The following is a 16,156-nucleotide window of genomic DNA, read 5'->3' on the forward strand; positions in this document are numbered from 1 at the left end:
ACTATCCAGAACCATGAATATCAATGGTATTTACTTACCCATAATAGGAAGAAGTATAGCAGAAGGGATTAGAAAGCAGAACAACAATATATTGAGTAGAATTTATTATGAATCAGGAGAATTCAAAAAAGCAGGACTATCCAAGAGAGAAGAACCATCAATAGAGGAATCCTTCTACTTCCCTTCTTTTTACCCAGGCCCCACGATCCCAGCAGGAAAAGCAAAATTGTTGTTTATATTATTTGGATCGTAATACTTCCAAGTAAGAAAAAAAGGCAACTGAGTCTTTTCATCTACTCTGTAAGTAGGCCCTCTAGACCTTGAATACTATCATCTGTCTCCTTTGTAAATCCTGGACTTTGCCATTTACCCAATGTGGAGCTTTAGAATTTCTGTTTATTCAACTTCTACCTTGTAGATAAATTCTCATATTGTTATTTTCTCCAATTAGAGTGTAAGCTACCTGAGACCAAAAATGGTTTCATTTTATTTGTAATTTGTGTTTCCAGTACTTAGCACAGTGCTTGGTACTCAATAGATGCTTAATAAATGACTTTTAATAAATTCATTCATCCAAGAGTGATAATCATGATCTCATACTATATAATAGTATAATTAAACATTATTAAAAGATGTAAAGAGAAAAACTACCTTTTTCTTAAAGGCATCAAAGTTAATAAAATAAAATCAATATTAATATATATGTACACACACACACACACACACACACACAAACACCAAATTTCAAAGTATCGAAGCACTTCAAGGTAAAGGTAATTGAAAACAGGGAAAAATACTACAATAAAACTATAATAAAATATTGCACAGGGGAAGAATAAAGTATTACTAACGAACATTCTTCATGGGAGAAAAGATTTTGTCTACTCTAAGAGAATAATAATGTTACATTGGGTTTAGTCTAGGGGAAATTCAGACATTATGGATCCCTTTATTAGACAAAGTGCTGCACCTCCCCAGACCAAATCACAACCCAGAACAGGAGATATATGAGGGAAACAGATAATTCTCTCAAAGAAACTGACACCTCCCAGCATAGAATCACATTTTATCAGGTAGTATATACGAATTCCCAAGGGCGAGTTCATATCCAAAATGGTAGAGGAAAACACAGAACCATACATATGATCAAATGACCCTAAGAATAAAGATTTACTTAGGGTAAGGGCAAATTGTAGGACTGGACCTTATAACTTAGGACTCCCATCACTGCTTCCATTCATCAGTTATTCCTTTGTTAATTGATATTTCTAAAAGAAAATAAAAAATAGGAAAATATTTACAACAATAATAAAATAGAAATATGAGATAAAGGGGAACATAGTCATGATAAAAACAGAGAGAATAAGGAAGTAACAATCAGAAAATAAAATTAAGAATATAATGCAAGTGAAAAGATATACCGAAGAAAAACAAAAGAAAATTTCTTGGACAAGGGATAATATTAAATATATATATATATTTATATATAATAATATTTATATATTAAAATATATATAGAGAGATGTAGATATGTATCTAGTGATGATGATATAATTATATAAATTAACTATAAATACAGATGCTACTTAAAATAAGAGGTTAGATGGAGAAAAGGAAAGATTTTTAACCATATACTTTTAACAATATGAACAAGGAACGAGTTGGCTCAAAGAAGGGAGAGAAATAAAAACAGAGACAGAATAATTAACAAGTTATAAAGTCAAAAAACTTTGGGTAGGGCAGTCAATAAGTCAATAAGCATTTTCTAAGCATTTAATATCGGTCAGGTACTGTGTTTACCACTGCAGACAGGCAAACAGGAATGGAGGAAAGGCAGTCGCAACTGACTAACATTAAATCAGTAAAAAATAAAACTGATCACAGGGATAAAGGGCCAACTAAAAGATACAGAAGATAAAAATCAATAAGAAATAAATGAAGACCAAAATATGTAAATACATTATGCAAATTAATAAAATGAAGAGCCAAAAATGAATCTCACATCTCAAAAATAAACATACCAAGTGAAAATGAGAGACTAAAACAAAATTTGCTATGGATAAAGGAATTCTTATGTGTTTGATTTTTTAAAAAAAATATTAATGCTTTCTAATGATTACTTTCATTTGTAAATAAATCCTTCTACCACATCGCCCAATGAGATATCCCTTGTAACAAAGTTTCTGAAAGAAAGAAGAAAAAAATGCAATTCAGTAAAATCAACACATTAGCTAGGTGTGGCAACACATGCAATGCTTCATACTTATAGTCCCATACATCTCTGCAAAGAAAAGAGGCAATTACATTTTCACAACTCTTCTTTGGGACTAAGATTGGTCATTATAATCACATAATGTTCAGTCTGGAAGCTTTGAGGAATGGGGAATCTTTCTACTTAATACTGCTGTACTATAGGCATTGTGTATATTGTTTCCATGGTCGTGCTTATTTCACTTTGCTTTGATCTATATGTCTTTCCATGCTTTGAATTCTTTATATTGATTGTTCCTTACAATACAGTAATATGCCATTAAATTCATAAAGCATAAATCATTTATATATTCCCCAATAGTTAGGCATCTATTTTGTTTCCATTTCTTTGCTACTATAAAATGTGCTGCTAAACATATTTTCATATATATGGAAGCTTTCTTTTTATTGCTGATTTCCTTGAGACACATGCTTAGTAGTGGGATTACTGAGACTGAGCATATTTCTTAAAATATTTCTAAGTGCTTTCTAGAACAATGTTCCACTTACAATCTCTATCTTTACATAACCTTTTCAATATTGATTACTTCTGAATAGTTTTCTGGATGAAAAGCAAAACCTCAGAATCAGTTTGATTTGCATTTCTCTTATTATTAGTAATTAAAACCAATATTTCATTTGGTTATAATAGCTAATAATTCTTTAAAGAATGATTTGTTCCTATACTTTCATTACTTCCTATTGTAGAATCACTCTTGGTGTTTGTGTATATATGTATATGCATGTATATAAATAATCTCTCTGTCTGTCTCTGTGTTTATGTCTCTCTCTCTCTCTCTCTCTCTTTCTCTCTCTCTTTTTCTTTCTCTTTCTTATAAAGGCAGTCTCAAAAGTCTTAGTGAAATTTAAGCTTAACACCTTGGATTTTAGACCTTTATCAAAGATTTTACACAGATTTTCTTTTCTCACTTGATAGCTTTTTTTCATATTCTATCTCCATTTTGCTCAGGTAAATACTTTTAATTTGAATTTAACTAATAATAACTCCCACACACACACACTTTTCTCTTATGTGATTAAGAATTATTCCCTCCACTTTTGCCTAACCATAGCAGGAAAAGGTAATTGATCTAATTTTCATCTAATATTTTCATGCTGTTGCCTTTAACAGTTAGATTGTATAATCCAAGTTTATTGTGGTAGACAGTATAAAATATTGCTTGAACACTAATTACTGCCAAATTGCTTTCAGTTTTCCCAGTAGTTCTTATCAAATAGCTTTGATGATTACATTTGCTGCTATTTTTGGTTTTGTTTTATTCTTGAAAAAGAAGTTCTATAGTATCAGACAAAAGAAAAACTCAAAATATCAAGAAAAATAAAGTGGAAGCTACGTTATGCTTAGACAAACATAAATAAGGAATCAACACTGCTATTAACATATATTCATCTAATATAGAACTGAACAGAGAAGTTAGAGCTGAAAACTTTGTGTCAGCTTCTTAATGTTTAGCTAATTTCTCAGCACCATATGGTATCTTTACAAAAAGAGGCCTTTATGCTAAGGCGAAAAAGAAATTACATATAATTTTTAAAGCAGAAATATTAAATATTTTATAGGCCATAATGGAATAAAAATAGCAATCAGAAAATAAAAAGCAAAAGATGAAGGGCCAAGTAGAGACATAATAATGATTAAGTCAAATAATAAACCACAGAAACAATATAATTTTTTGTGAAAGACAATAATAATAAAGATACTACATACCCAAATGTCTGGAAACCAGTAAAAGAAATGCTCAGAAGAAAAATTTATCTCTGAAAACACATTAACAAAACAGAAAATAAGGAATTAATTGAGTGTAAATTTAAAAAATATAAAATTACTAAATAGCTAAATTAACAGGACATGAAATAGAAATAATCTCAGAAAACAAAATTTACCAGAAATAATAAACTCCCAAACAGGAAGCAATACTTGGTCCAGGTAGCTTCATAGAAGAACTCTACTAATCATTTAAATAACAATTATTCTGAAAAACTGGGAAAACAATTTTACCAAATACTTTGATGAGACAAATATAGTCATAAATACTTAAGCCAGGAAAAGATAAAGGAAAGAAACAGAATAATAAGGCCAATATTATTCATCAGCATTGGTATAAAAATCAAATTAAACTCCTTATTATACCTTGTTTCCTTTACATCATTTTCTAATATTCCTTTATGTATTGTCTTTTCCTATTAAAATGCAAAATCTCTAAAGAGTTATTTTGTTTACATCTGTACCATTAACACTTAACACAGTTCCAGACACATAACAAACAAGCATTTAATAAATGTTGTGTCTACTTAACTGAAAAAAAATAGTAAAAGGCTGATAATAAGTATATGCCACTGGAATTGTCAAATATAATAAAGTGGTTTATCTCCAGATATAACTTAAGAAATAGCTGCTTTAAGAGTAGAATGAAAAAGCTTTCAAAGTTGGGCAGCATTCACATGAACTTAACCACACAAAGTGGCTGAAACATGCAAATTTTCTAGGAAAAACAGAATAGTTTATGATAACCATTTAAGATTAGATAATTATCACTAGAAATTATAGAAAAGCTGTTGTTAAAAACTCTAGATACTGATCAATAAAGAATATGTAATGAAGATGTGGAAACAATTCATTATATCATTGCAGATTGCAGAATTTTTGGCACTACTGAATATCTACAAACATGATCAGATAACCACAATCATTCACCAGAAACTCACTATCCTTCACAAACTATTATATAATAAATCTGGATCCTGCAAATATCACTCATACTATTCCTGAAAAATCAACAAATCAATTCCTGGAAACAAAATGCTATTGCAGATAAAATTATTGGTCATATCATTGTATGGGAGAGCAGACCAGAATGGGGAATATGACCAATGACTGCAGAAAAATGTAAATTATCTTGAGTAAATGTAAACAGCAAAAGAACTACTCCATGGGAAAACTTGCACACGAACCGGGCCATCCTGGAACCATGCTTTGTTTTTCTGTGTCAACTTAATCCCAATAAAACTTATTCATAAACAAGCTAGTATGATCCCTTCTCCTTTGGCATCTCAGTTTTCTCTCAGAGGATGCCACCCTATAATTGACATAATTAGGGCAGGGTGGTCTGTGCCTGTACAATCCCTCAAATACAACATCAATCTATAAAAAATTAAGAAAATGTTTTCAGTAGATGCTACCATGCTAAATATTTATAATCTCTAATCAACAAAGTATAAAAAGTTTTGAAAGTACAGAGATCTAGAGGAGGAAATCAAAACAATGTGGCAACAGGCTACAGATTAGCTTTAATCCTATCTTTCTACTGGAGATATCTTAAAAACATTTTCAATATACCTGCAAAAAGTAAGCTTATATCCCAGTTTTTTAAAAAAGTGAATAGCACAGTGCTTGACATATAGTAAACATGAAGTAAATATTAGCTATTATGATCATTGCATTATCTTATACATCTGTACAAACAGAAAATAATAGTAGAATAGTAACATGTCAGAGTTTGGTTTTTATCTGAACTCCATCCAACAAGATGAGAACAAGATATCAACAATAATAACTTACATTTACATCCTTCTTTTTAAGGTTTACAAAACGTTTTTCCTCAAACCAACCTTGTCAAGTAGGCAGTACATATATTATGCTCATTTTATAAAAAGAGACTTGGAGATTTTAAATGATCTAGTAAGATTCAGAGCTGGAAATCTCATTCAGCTCATACTATGCAGATATCTATAAATTCTCGAAAGATATCTGAAATCATAACAATTCCCACTGTGATGATGAGAATAGAGTAGCAATTCTTAGTTTGAAATAAACAAGTGACAAATCCACACTGGCCATTCTCTTTGCCAAAAGATAGATTTAAGGGAAGAGACAAAATAAGGGGTAAAACAGTCACCAAGAGTGGCAAATATGAAATAGAGTTGGAAGAGCTGTGGGTTTACCTAGAAAAGGACCAAGGAAAGGTGTTTGGAAGAATCCATTAAAGGACTAGGCCTAGGTATGCCAGTGATTGGCAGGTTAGATCCATTAGCAGACCAGAGTTAGCTATAATAAGGAGAAAGACCAGCAGAGGGAAGGCATTCTAAGGAGGGAGAGAGAGTACCTCATGGCAGGCAGGGTTAGTCCTGAAAAGGCAAAGATCTTTATCATCAGTACATCTTTTATAGGAGAAAATAGTGTCTTGCGGGTTCTCAGGGTCTGGGAAGAATTTGGGAGCTCACAGGGAGAGTTTGAGGATGAGCCAGATGGACTGCACCTGGAAGACCAGGTCCAATACCAGTCTAAAATGTGTTAATCAACATCTCAAAGGTTTTTTTTTTAAAGATACCCAGAGGTTGAGAGAGAGACAATGAAGGTGGATAAAAAGTTCCATCCTCACAATCACTCGGCAAAGTCTGGGAATCGGTTATCCCCGATAATAGCTGTTGGACTTCTTTCTTAACAAGGCAAGAGAGTAAGTAGTTCATATCAGTAGTAGGACTTCATACTCAAGATCTATAGCCCACATTCAGTACTGTTGAAAAAAGTCACTTAAACTTTAAACCTGCCTGCCTCAATTTCCCCATCTGTAAAATGAGAATAAAAATAGTGCCTACCTCTCCATGGTTGTTTGGAGTGTGAGATAATACTGATAATAATAATAAAATGCATCTTGCAAACCTTAAAGTATTATATTATCATGATTATGTTTTATAATGAAAATCTTGCCCATTCCTTGCAGCCATTCAACTAGCAGTATCTTTTAACTTTTAATTTTAGGTTAAAAAGACACGTTTTAATTCATTGATAACTTTCTTCTTAATACTCCAGAATGAAACTCAAATCCAAAGGACTGAACAGACTAGAGAACTTAAAATCTAAATTAATTTGATTTGTATTATTTGGGAAAAGCAAGGACGGATTGCCAAATACTCCCGAAAGCCTACAAATTCCTGGCTCCTTTTACGTTTAGCAACCTTAGTACACAGAACTAGCAGTGCCAATTTGCAGGACTGGTGCACAGGGGGAGAGAGTGTGATCGTGGAGAATTTCCCCAGTGAAATCATAGGTCCTGTCCTAATAGCCAAAAACGAAACAGTTACAGAGCAGACACAGACACGAAGACCAGCAAAGGAAGCTCTGAGAATCTGAGGATGGCGCTTCCCACGCACAGCAAACGTAGTTATCACAGAAGAATAAAGAGCTGAGCTGTTGCTCTTAATTGCCCAAGTAATGCAGTACTTCTCGCTAGGAACACACAGCGAACTACAACTCCCAGAGGGCAATGCTGTGTACGGAGGACTGAGAGGGAGGACGGGGCCTTAAGGGGACTCTAGAACTGAAGAGAATTGTAGCCCAGGAGAATACAACTCCCAGCAAGCAGTGCAAGCAAACAAGTTCCGATGCTCCAAGCAATGCCCACTGTTAACTGCATTTGCTGCTCCAGTTTTATCGCCCCCCGCGCTTTGGAATAGCTTCCCTGGTGAAGAGTAACCAGTTGCGCCACTCTCTCTTACCTGATTTAGAAACTAGTGATATTCCTCGCCTAGATATATCCTTAGCTGAAGCATCCAAGCGGCTTGCTGTTAAACATATCCTAGCAACCAGCCGAAGCTCCGATAGGTTAAATCAACTCTCGCGAGATCGAGAACGATAATAGCCAACTGAGGGGGTGGAGCTGAGAGGAAAGTAAGTGATGTCAGAGGTGAAGAAAAGTTGAAATTGACAGGACCAGGGAGAGGAATCTAAAGAAACATTAAAGGGAACTAGGCCATGACTTTCTGAGAGAGAGAGAGAGAGAGAGAGAGAGAATAAATTGACTTATGGGCCTTCAATTCCTAAAAAAAAAAAAAAAAAAAAAAAAAAAAGCCTAACCGCAATTGAATATTGTGTCCAGAAACGAATGTTCCTTCCTTTCACTGAAGCATTTTTATGTTCATTGTCATACAGAATACCTTTAATTTTTTTTTATATATAAATGTCAGTTTTTATTATTTTCCATTATTTTTATTTACATTCTAAGTCTCTCAAGGTAAAATCTCTAATGTTCTCTAATTCCATCAACATAGCTAGTGCTTCCACAAATTCTGATCAAAGCTCTTCTTTCTTTTTTTTTTTTAAATAACTTTTTATTGACAGAACCCATGCCAGGGTAATTATTTACAACATTATCCCTTGCACTCACTTCTGTTCCGATTTTTCCCCTCTCTCCCTCCACCCCCTCCCCCAGATGGCAAGCAGTCCTATACATGTTAAATAGGTTACAGTAGATCTTGGATACAATATATGTGTGTAGAACCTAACAGTTCTCTTGTTGCTCAAGGAGAATTGGATTTAGAAGGTAGAAATAACCCGGGAGGAAAAACAAAAATGCAAACAGTTTACATTCATTTCCCAGTGTTCTTTCTTTGGGTGTAGCTGCTTCTGTCCATCCTTGATCAATTGAAACTGAGTTAGATCTTCTCTTTGTCAAATAAATCCACTTCCATCAGAATACATCCTCATACAGTATTGTTGTTAAGGTATATAACGATCTCCTGGTTCTGTTCATTTCACTCAGCATCAGTTCATGTAAGTCTCTCCAAGCCTCTCTGAGAATAATACCTTTAAAATTAAAAAAAACTGGATGCAAAGTGAAATGAGCAGAAACAGGAAAACATGGCAGACAGTAACAGCAATATTGAAACGATGGTTGTCAAAGACATATCTGTTCAAGACAACGATCTAAGACATTTCCAAAGAACCTGGGAAGGAGGGGTGGGGGAGAGAGAAAGAGGGAGACAGGGAGGGAAGGAAGGAGAGGGAGAGAGAGAGGGAGGGAGAGGAAGGAAGGGAGGGAGATTTGAAGAACTCTGAGTATGGATTGAAGCATACTTTTTCACTTTTTAAAAGAACTATTAAATTCCAACTACTTAATCACTGTGATTGCATGTAGACATGAAGAATATAGTTCATATACCTTTATGGAACCACAATATGGAATCACAATATATGGAACCACTCATATACCATCTTTCTTAAGTTTACAGAAAAGTAGCATATTACTACATCAATAATCTAGGGAAGAAATATAATATCTAAGTTGGGCACAGGTAATGGTGCTCAAATCAACTGCCAAGTGGTCCTACCAATAGTCTGGCATGCATGCAGGAGGGCTTTATTATTTGACTTAATCATTACTATGCTTCTACTTGGCCCTTCATCTTTTGCTTTTTATTTCCTGATTGCTATTTTTATTCCATTATGGTCTATAAAATATTTAATATTTCTGCTTTAAAAATTATATGTAATTTCAACTCATTTATATTTATTATATATATGATATATTTATATATTTAATAATTGATTCAAGACTGATTATAATATAATCTGTAACTGATCTAATTCTCATCTAATATTTTCATGCTGTTGCCTTTAACAGTTAGATTGTATATTTAAAGTTTATTGTGGTAGACAGTGTAAAACATTGGTTGAACACTAATTACTGCCAAATTGCCTTCAGTTTTCCCAGTAGTTCTTATCAAATAGTTTTGATGTTTACTTTTTTCTGATGTTTTTGTTTTTGTTTTTTTTCTTCAAAAAGAAGTTTTATAGTATCAGACAATAGAAAAACTCAAAATATCAAGAAAAATAAAGTGGAAGCTATGTTATGCTTAGAGGAACACAAAAAAGGAATCAACACTGCTATTAACATATATTCATCTAATACAGAACTGAACAGAGAAGTTAGAGCTCAAAATTTTGTGTCAGTTTCTTAATGTTTAGTTAATTTCTCAGCACCATATGGTATCTTTACAAAAAGAGGCCTTTATGCTAAGGCGAAAAAGAAATTATAATGATATCAAGTAGACAATCTATGGCTCTGTCTCATCTTTGAACAACCTTCCACATTCATAGATCACAGGTAATTGTCATGTGCCTACATTGTTTATCAGGCAATATCAAATGAAAGGGATACATGTTAGGCACTTCTACTTACCTATCTCCTGCAACTCTTCTTGATTATCCTCCCTATTTTTGAATACAGTCAGAAATTTCCAAACCATACTTCACTCATAGATAATGGAGAAGTCATAATGAGGTAAATTGTGAATTCAAAGCTTGAATTCTAAGCAGTTAAGGCAAGAACAGTGCCAGAAAGAGTGTGCTCCTTGGTTCGCTCTATCAGCCTTTGTGATTGCCCACTCTCTAGTAAATAGTCTAGGGCGGCTAGGCCCTACTTGTGGTGCATCATCAGTTGCAGCAATGATTCTAATCACTACAAGCCGAGGCATTGTGCAAGCAGAGGTATTAAATGTTGTTTTCAGCTCTTCTAGCCATCAGTCTTGGTCCCCAACAGATGGAGGAAAAGTTCTCTGCAAGTAGCATCCCAGAAACCTAATTTTCAAAATTTGCTGCTCTCACTCGCCACGTGGTAGGCAGAGAATGTCAGTTCTTTTACAATATTTCTCTGTCCTGAATGTCAGATAGAAAGTATCTCTCTTAAAGCAAAGGAAGGGAAGGAAACTTAATTTTGAGGCAGCTTCCAGATGTCATTCCATTCCTCCAACCATGAGATTTCCTATTAGAAAGCTTATTCCTTCCTACGAAATGTAGCCTGTCTTCTTACATGGAATCTTACACATGTGAATGCTCTGCTGACCTTAATAATGAAGGGAAGACATGGAAATAATTAGCAGTGAGTCTTCTTTGTCCCCAAGTTATAATCCCCAGGCTCTGAAACAAGTAATATCTCAGAGCTAATAAAGGCACAGAGTAAAAACATTGCTTAATACAGTAATTTCCTCAACTTAGAAAGAGTTTAGACTTTAGGAAAGGAATGGATGAGAAAAATATATGGGGACTGGAATGGTAGTACAGGGAGAAAAAGAAGGGACTCAAAAGGAAACTCTTACATGACAGACTATTTTGTCTCTTCCACTTATAGAAAGTTTGCCATAGAGATTCTCTAATACAATTCCAATTTTTAAAACTTACCTACCAGATATGCCTCAGAGTGCAGAACCCCTTCCATGCCAAGATCAAATACACTCCTCATCCACTCAAATTCCTTATCTTAAATGTCTTCCTTGGTATTCACTTCCCTTAATCATATTATCTTGTATCTACTTATCAATATACATATTATATCTCACACCCCAAGTAGATCTTAAACATGGAAAATTTCTTTTTCTTTTTTTTTTGGGGGGGAGAGGGCGGTATTTCAGCATATAGCATGAGCAGTGGCTTTTTCATAGTAGGCCTGACCTGCTTGGTTTAATTAAATTGGTTTTAAATTTAATTCTCATTATTATTATTAATTAAATTTAATTAGTTGTCTTCTTAGGCTGATGCTTTATATGGATAAAAAAACTAATGGCACGATGGCAAAATCCAATAGTATTAACTTTTTTTTATTTATTGCTACAAAAAAAAAAAAAGACATGATAAGATTGTTCTCAGTGATGAGATAGCTCTATTTCATCTATTTCATTCTAAAGTAATGGAACATTCCTACTAAGATGTAAGATTTATCCATAAGATAAATGCATATGCAAGTCAAAGAAAATTGAGAATAGATTTGCAAATTTGGAATATCCCAATTGTAAAAGCAGAAAAATGTTTATGGAATCTTTGTTTCACAATATAATTATTTAATATCTATTTAGCATTTGTTACATAAAATCATTCCTCTTATTTTTCACACAATATTTAACTGTTCACCTTTATCCACCTTGACTTTTTAATTTTTAACATAAAATAAGTTTTTGTTTCCTGTTTTAATTCTATTATCAACTGCCATCTAGTGGCCTTATCAGAAGAATGTTATAAAGTATTCATAGTTTGTTACTTTTGGCTAATCAAACCAGTCAACAGCATTTATTAAGTGCCTATGATGTGTCAATCATTAAGCTAAATTCTGGGATACGAAAAAGGCTCCCAAAATGCACGTTTTAAATTGCTATGCATTCTTAACCTCAGATTTGTAAACTTTTTAAAATATATATTTTGATATTTTTCAGGTGTTTCATTATATCTGACTCTTTGTGATCTTATTTTTCTTTTAATCTTATTTGGGGTTTTCTTGGCCGAAATAATGGAGGGGTTTGCCATTTCCTTCTCCAGCTCATTTTGTAGATGAGGAAACTCAGGCAAACAGGGTGTCTAAGGCTGGATTTGAATTTACAAAAATGATTCTTTCGCTCCAATACAAGCACTCCCTCCACTTAGCACTCTGCGCCACCTATCTGCTTTACTAATTTTATTTGATTATAACTAACTTCCTTTCAAATTCTTTATAACACAGCAGAGAATAAACATGACTATTGTGTCTTGAAGAGTTCTACCTATGATAAAATAACCTTAAATACTCACCAAAGAAAAAGAATTTTTGTTTGTTTCTCCTTTACTTTCTTCATTGTTTTGTTTTGGTTTTTTTCCTGAGGTAATTGGGGTTAAGTGACTTGCCCAGGGTCACACAGGTAAGAGGTGTTAAGTATCTGAGGTCATATTTAGACTCTGGTCCTTCTGACTTCAGAGCTGGTGCTCTATCCATTGCACCACTTAGCTGTCCCTACTTCCCTCACTGTTGATGACAACCAGATGAAAAAGAAAATATTCTATCTTAAGGAACCCCTCCACTATCGTAGATTCTTCCCAATTTCTAAGACTAACTTCAGAGAAATTTATTTTCAACAGAAACAAACCTGATCTTTAGCAATTCCTGTGACTCCAAGATTTATGTCCTTCCCCATTCCTTTGTGCCACAGAATACTATTGGTTGGCTGTATGCAACAAATAAGACTAAACTATGAAAACTTAGTCTCAATCATTAGAAGCTAAAGCTCCTATCAGCTCAAGCACTAAGACTTTTTTTTCCCTTTTCAGTCTGGCTATGCATTTCTTGACCCTCTTAGAATTGAAAACCTAATGGTGGATGAGATTGTCTCCCTTTAGGGGAGATTATAGTTCATAGAATCTATTCATGAAGAATATTGCCAAAAATATTTTTAAAGGTTAGTGCAGTTGTTGTGTATCTAGAAATAACACTTTTCCATGTACCACAATTTGCTTAGCTTGTTTTTCTTCCCCTAGCTGCATACTTCCCAGATCTCCTTGTGCTCCAAACTCTAACATGAAAAGCAATCAGCTCCAGTGATCACCAAAATGAAGATATAAGTATCCCATTCTAAAACAGTGCTTGAAGCACTGTTCCAGCTGAATGGACCCATGTCTATATTCCCCAATATGGTGCCATCCTTTTTTGTTATACTGTTAGTATATATGTCTAATTTATCTGACAGGCAATCTTCTCCTTTTGCCCTCCTTCTTTACCCTGTTGCTTGTCAATAAAGCTTTGTATTGACCAAACTCTCATTTTTTCACATTATTTTTAGTATATGAACTCATTAAAAGACTGTTTTTCCCGCATCTCTGACTGTGCTATGGGTCTTCCTTTAGCCATAATTGAAACCAGGACTTTACCAATTAGTAGCCCTGTTTGCATGATCTGTAAAGCCTTCAAATAGAAAGCAAGAATTTACTGGGGAATCTTAGGTCAGTCTGGGAAGGATTCCTTATGCCAAAGAACTAAAATAAAATAGGCCTTTATGGAACCTAGAAAACTCCAATTGTAGTCACCAGGCAGGCAATAAGCATTTATTAAGAACCTATTTATGTCAGGCATTGTACTAAGTTATAGCAATATAAACTGTGATCTTGATGAAAATGTCTGAAAAAATTGGTCCTATAGAAAAACAAGCATCCTTGCAATGAAAAGTGTTATAACAATCACAAAAAATTCCAAGGAAAAAGAATGCAGTATTATTCGCTTAAAATAATACTAGAAAGGTAATGAAACAGAGAGCCAGTAGGTTTGAACTCAAATCCCACCTTGTGACACACTGTGACCCTGAACAAATGTTAAGAACTTTTTCAGTAAAGAGACGTTCCCTCAGTGATGAAATCCCAAGATCAGACCCTCCCCATCTTACTCCCCCCAATGCTCCATAGTTATTTATATGATCCCTCTCTTTAGGATTATTCCCCCACTTAGAACTGACATGTCCTCTACTCAAGTTCTAAAGATAATCATGAGAGAAATTAATCTTACTACCATAGTTCATAAGTCCCCTATCAAGCAAGGAAGCTTAAAGTTATACAGATTTTAGAGTAAGTGTGGTTGGTACAAAATATTTCCCCCAAAGACTGTGGTACTCACCCACAAACACCATGAGAAGATTTCATTCAAAGTTGGAGTGCAATGGTCATGAAACAATTGGTTACCTATGTGTCAAAGGTAACTTCCTCCCTCAGGTGACTCTCTAGAATGCATATTTGTCTGAAATACATATTTCTGCTATCTCTTGGATATAATTTCTACTGATATAATAGTTTTGATGACAGTCAAAATAGGAAAGGGGAAAGAAAATCATCTCTTTGCCCTATCCCTCTGTGCCATTCAGGGATTTCCTTCCACAATTGCTTCCAACTTTGTTATTGAACTGGACATCCTAAAATTCACGTAGCTATTTAAAGCCCCCAAAAGTGGAACTAATTTGTTTGTTCAGCCAATACTGCTATTCTCTTATTCATCCAATTAAAGAAGTGTTTTTGTCTAAAAAGGAGTACATGGAATAGATGCCTCATTTATATATACTTACAGGCCAGTAGTGGAGTTAAGTCCAGCTCAGGAAACAGGACATGAATAATACAAATGTAATATAGTCTGGCAAACACATGAATAGCAAAGTACATGAGTATTCAACAAAAGAAGAAATAATTTCTAATAAGAAAAAGGGCATTCTAGATGTAAGGCCATGAACACAGGTAGTCTACATTTCTGCTTTCAACTTGTTTTATCATTTCCTATAAGGCTACGTAATATTCCATAGTAACATTTAAAAAATGCTAAGTGCCAGGGACTGTGCTGTTTTACATCTATTACCTTTGATTCTCACAACAACCTACTTCGGGATAGGTGCTATTATTTCCACACCTATTTGTGTGGATGACACAAATTAAGACAGACCAGGATCACACATTATATTGAGGTACCACAAATTGCTTAACCATTCCTCAATTGATTAATACCTATTTATTTTGTTTCTAATTCTTTATTACCACGAAAAGTGCTGCTATAAATATTTTGGTGTATATAGACTCTACATTTTTTCCTCAATGACCTCTTTGAGGTATATAGTTAGCAATGAAATTTCTGGGTTAAAAAAATGTGATAATTTCTTGTGATAAAGAGAGCCATCTACACCCAGAGAGAGGACTATGGGAACTGAATGTGGATCACAACATAACATTCTCACTCTTTTTGTAGTTGTTTGCTTACATTTTGTTTTCTTACTCATTTACTTTCCTTTTTGATCTAATTTGTCTTGTGCAGCAAGATAATTGTTTACATATATTGGATTTAACATATTTTAACATGTATAACATATTGGATTGCATGCCATCTGGGGAGGGGAGGGGGAGGAGGGGAAAATCTGAAACACAGAGCTATGCAAGGGTCAATGTTGAAAAATTATCCATGCATATGTTTTGAAAATGAAAAACTTTGAAAAAAAGAATCATTTTAGTCATTTTCTTTACATAATTCTAAATTGCTTTCCAAAGTGGTTGCATCAATTTCCAACTACAATTACCATCTGACAATGCATTAGTGTGCATCTTTCCACAGGACATATTTAAGAGAAAGCAACAAGTAGTCAAATTTGTCTGGAGTTTAAGTATCATACTATGTCATTATAGAATATGATCAATAGCTACAGTAACAAAATTCAAAAATAGTAAAATCGTATGGAATCAAATACACAAAATGCTCAAACTTTACACAGATACAAGAAAAACTAGAAAGCCTAACACAAGAAAACATATTCGACCTTATAAGAATCATTGAGACTTATATGAGATGAA

At 33.9% G+C, this 16,156-nt stretch overlaps 1 protein-coding gene across 3 annotated transcripts in view; it reads right to left on the reverse strand.

Annotated features, from left to right (window-relative positions):
- IQUB (IQ motif and ubiquitin domain containing) overlaps positions 1–7,849 on the reverse strand; it is a 102,851-nt gene extending 95,002 nt beyond the window's left edge. The window contains exons 1-4 of one of the 3 annotated variants that reach the window (XM_031938945.1): positions 7,768–7,849; positions 3,980–4,029; positions 2,121–2,183; positions 1,205–1,268 (exon numbers count right to left, since the gene is read on the reverse strand). The gene's annotated coding sequence lies outside the window, so the exon portion shown is untranslated. Of the gene's footprint in view, positions 1–1,174; positions 1,269–2,120; positions 2,184–3,979; positions 4,030–7,767 lie in introns of all 3 variants that reach the window. The other 2 variants (XM_031938944.1, XM_031938946.1) reach the window with 2 other exon arrangements.
- Between the last annotated feature and the right edge of the window lie 8,307 nt (positions 7,850–16,156).

Source organism: Sarcophilus harrisii, chromosome 5 (genome assembly GCF_902635505.1).
Source record: "Sarcophilus harrisii chromosome 5, mSarHar1.11, whole genome shotgun sequence".
Lineage (NCBI taxonomy): Eukaryota > Metazoa > Chordata > Mammalia > Dasyuromorphia > Dasyuridae > Sarcophilus > Sarcophilus harrisii.